The sequence below is a fragment of the Phyllostomus discolor genome, chromosome 5 (genome assembly GCF_004126475.2).
Source record: "Phyllostomus discolor isolate MPI-MPIP mPhyDis1 chromosome 5, mPhyDis1.pri.v3, whole genome shotgun sequence".
In the NCBI taxonomy this organism is placed as follows: Eukaryota; Metazoa; Chordata; class Mammalia; order Chiroptera; family Phyllostomidae; genus Phyllostomus; species Phyllostomus discolor.
Window position 1 is genome coordinate 97,100,091 of NC_040907.2, and position 4,649 is coordinate 97,104,739.

Below are 4,649 nucleotides of genomic sequence, written 5' to 3' on the forward strand. Positions count from 1 at the left end.
CTGCATTGACATCAATAGATAGGTCTTCCAGACAGAAAATCAGCAATGAAACAATAGCAAATGACACAGTAGATCAGATGGATTTAATCGGTGTTTTAGAGCATTTTAACCCAAAGCAGCAGAATACACATTCTTTTGAGTATGCTTGGAACATTTTCTAGCATATACCATGTGTTAGGCCACAGAACACGTCAATAAATTTAAGAGAATTGAAATAATACCAAGCATGTTATTCAAACACAATGATATGAAACTAGAAATCAGTTACAAGGAAAAAATGAAAATTTACCAACACATGGAGTCTAACATGTTATTAAACTATGAATGGGTTAACAATGAGATCAAGGAAAAAATCAATATATATCTTGAGACAAATGAAAATGAAAACAATGGCCAAAATCTACGGGACACAGCAAAAACAGTTATAAGTGGAAAATTCATAGCAATACAGGCTGACTTCAAGGAATAAAAAAAATCTCAAATAGATAATCTAACCTTATACCTAAAGGACCTAGAAAAAGAACAAGAGACAAAGCCAAAAATGAGTAGAAGGAAGGAAATAATGGAGATTAGAGTAGAAATAAAATTGAGTCTTAAAAAAATACAAAAGATTAATAAAACCAAGAGCTTGTTCTTTGAAATGCTAAACAAAATTGATAAACCTGAAGAGTCATTATGGTGTCTGTGTGATCTGCAGAGATTGCTGGGTCAGACCTTGGCTAAGGCATAAAAGATGATGACAACAGCTTGGCCAACATTTGAACCTGTGAGATGTGGGAGAAAAGGAGAAGGTGACTTGAGCCAGCTCTCAAAGCAGTATTCTAGTGGAGACCTACCTTCTCATTACAAAGATAAAATATAGACAGGCCACACAGGATGCCCCTGAAGAATTTCAGAACCATGACTTCAGAAGAGAGCTGGAAGAGAGAGAGTTAGCTGCTGAAAGGGAAAAAAACAGATCATCCAATGCGAGAACATACAACCTCATCTTCAGTGTCAAAGAAGCCTCAGTTAGACCAGAATCCCACGGCCAACCTTGATGCAGATGGTCCTCTAACAGGGGAGGAAGAAGAAGATGAAGATTTTGAAGAGGAGAGTGATGATGATGACACTGCACCTCCTCTTGCAGAATTGGAAAAAAAAATTGAAAAAGAAAGAGCTGAAGAACAAGCCAGGAAGGAACAAGAGCAAAAAGCTGCAGAAGGAGGGATTCATATTGAAAGCATTCTGAGTGGAAACCCTCTCCTTAATCTCACTGGCCCATCCCAGCCTCAGGCCAACTTCAAAGTTAAAAGAAGGTGGGATGATGATGCTGTTTTCAAGAACTGTGCAAAAGGAGTAGATGATCAGATAAAAGACAAAAGATTTGTCAATGATACTCTGTAATCTGAATTTCACAAAATTTATGGAGAAATACATTTAGAAAGTACAGTTTTATGTGCTGAAAGACTATAAAATATAAACAATCACTCTGACATTATTTTGATCTGTTTTTTTTCTTTCCCCCCATTTAAATTGTGAATAGGCTTCCCTAATTTTAAATTCCAAGATGTATTTTCCTTGATTGACACTTGGGAATTTCCTTGATAAGGACTTGGGAATTGTTTAACCCAGTTTCCAGGCTGAATGTTTTCAGTCATATGTTTTCTTTTTAAAATTGGAAAGATTATCTTCTTGTAATAAATGCTTTTCATAATCTAAATAACCAAATTTGTGTTCCCCAACTTTTTTGTTGAACTGTATGCAGCTTATAAAACACTGCATATTTTCTTTTGTGTATTATATTTCTTTGTACATTAACTTTTTCTCCTCATTTCTCTAACATTGGTTTAAGGTCATTTAATTCCTGATATCTTCTCTGTTTTTTTAAAAGAATGTGATGAAAGATGAAAGGGATTCCATTGTGGACCACTTGATGCTATGGAAATGTGTCATCAACCAAGGAAGCACTGTGATGTGCACCTGGGGAGCATGAGGTGTCTTACCTTTGCAGATGCTCCTTTCTTCTCCCAAGACAAGAGCTCCTGAAGCATGCCTGGGAGGCCTGAGGCTCTCACTGTGTTCTGGATCCCCAGCCTCCAAGTTTCTTTGCAATAGGAGACATTTTGCACAGTGACACACATTAGAGACAAAGCCTAAGAAAATTTTGAAATCAATGCGTGAACTAAAAACTTTGGAAACTGGAAAAAAAAGATTGATAAACCTTTCACCATACTGTAAAACAAAGAGAGAGTATCCAAATAAATGAAAGAGAAGAGGATTCCTTAAATGAAAGAGAAGTGACAAATGACAGCAAAGAAATACAAAATATTTTAAGAAAATACTACAATAATGATATGCCAACAAATCAAACAATCTGGAAGAAATGGATATTTCCATGAAAATAGTCTTTCAAGATTGAATTAAAAACCCCAGAAAATCAGAAGAGAATCCCAATGAATTCAAATCAGTAATCAAAAACTTAAACAAAATTTCTGAACCAGATGGTTTCACAGGGGAATTTTTAACAAGCATTTAAAGAAGAATTACCTGCTGCAGACACTGGCCCTGCGGTGTCTGCATCATTATGGATGAAATGAGACATTCACATGGACTACCGAGTCTAGTGGAGGAAAAGGGACAGCATGACTTTTCTCTCAAGAGGAGCAAAAGCTGCGGCCTCCACTGTGACAGGCCCTTATTGGGTCTCTCCGCCCATTACATGATGGTCCTCATTTACTATGCACAGGTTCACTTTAGGTGGTTACCTTTTACAGAAGACAAAGGAGCCAATGCTGCTAATCACATCACAGAAGAGGGATATTTGCAAATGAAAAGGCAAAAGTGGTTGAACCAATTATACTCATCCTTGGAAGGTTTAGCATGGATTCTAGGAAGTGGCTCTGCAGTAAATGTCCTCAATTCAGGTTGAGGGAGTTTTAGCAAAAAGCAAGACTCAAAGTGGCCTAGGCACATTGCAGGCCTGATTCCCTATGGGAGAGCCTATCTGTGGGTGTGGGTACTGTACATCTGCGAGTGGGAGCTGGGCCCACACCACGCAGAGCGGCCTCCCACAATTACCACCTATCTTTCTCAAACTGTTCCAAAAAAAATTCAAATGGAGAGACTCTGCCATGCTTATTTTGTGAGGTCACCATTACCCTAATTTTAAAACCATAGAAAGACATTAACAAAAAAGAAAATTTTAGCCCCGTATCCCTGATGAACAAATTTTCAACTCAGTATTAGCAAACCAAAATCAGCAATACATTGAAAAAATTACAGACAAATATGATCTTTGTGATTTATTCCTGGGATGCAAGTTTGGTTTATTGCCTGAATATCAGTTAAACATGATACAACACATGAATAAAATGAAGTTTAATAAGTATATAATCATATCTGTAGATGCAGAAAAAGCATTTGACAAAAATCCAGCATCCACTTATGATAAAAACTCACAGCAAAGTGGGAAAGAAGGACCATACTTTAATATAATAAATGTCATATATGAGAAATGCACAGCTAACATCATATTGAACAGTAAAAAGTGAAAAGTGTTTTCCTTAAGATCAGGAACAAGACAGGGGTGCCCACTTTCACAACTTTATTCAACATAGTATTAGAAGTCCCAGCCACAGCAATCAGACAAAAGGAAAAAGGCATCCAAATTGGGAAGGAAGAAGAAAATTGTCACTATTATAGATGACGTGGTATATAGAGAGAACTCTAAAGATTCTATTGTACAAAAAAACTACTAGAACTGATTGATTAATTTAGTGAAGTAGCTGGATACAAAGTAATATGCAGAAATTGGTTGCATTTTTATACACCAATAGTGATCTATCAGAAAGAGAAACTAAGAAAACAATCCTATTTACAATTGAATAAAAAAATACTCAGGAATAAATTAAACCAAGGGTGTAAGAGACTTGTACTCAAAGCCTATAAGACATTGAGGAAAGAAATTAAAGAATATACAAATAAATGGAAGCATATATTGTGGTTATTGATAGGAAGAATTAATATTAAAATGTCCATGTGGCCTAAAGCAGTCTGTAGGTTCTATGCAATCCTTGTCAAAAAACCAATGGCATTTTTCACAAAACTAGAACAAGTAATCTATAATAGCATAATCAATAAATTATATTTTAAAAAAAGAAGTAATCAAAAAAGACCCTGAATCACCAAAGCAATCTTGAAAAAAAGAACAAAGTTGGATGTATCATGCTGTCTGATATCAACTATACTACAAATTTATAGTAACCAAAACAGCATGGTACTGGCATAAAAACACACACACACACATAAATCAATGGAACAGAATAGGGAGTCCCAAAATAAGCCCATACTAATGTGGTCAATTAATACATAAGTAAGAATGCAAAAATATAAAATGGAGTAAAGACAGTCTACTCAATAGATAATGTTGGGATAACTGGACAGATACATGCAAAAAAAAAAAATGAATCCAAGTCACCTTCTTACACCATAAACAATAATACATTCAAAGGGGCTTAAAGACTTAAATGTAAGACCTGAAACCACAAACTCCTAGAAGAAAATGTAGGAAGTAAACTCTGATATTGTTCTTAGTAATATTTTTTCTGATATATCTTCTCAGGCAAAAGAAACAAAAGAATAAAACAAATTGGACTATATCAAACTAA

The 4,649-nt window shown here is 35.4% G+C and overlaps 1 pseudogene; it reads left to right on the plus strand.

Annotated features, from left to right (window-relative positions):
• The first annotated feature begins 320 nt into the window (after window positions 1-320).
• On the plus strand, window positions 321-2,192 carry LOC114496991 (annotated as a pseudogene).
• Window positions 2,193-4,649: the final 2,457 nt, after the last annotated feature.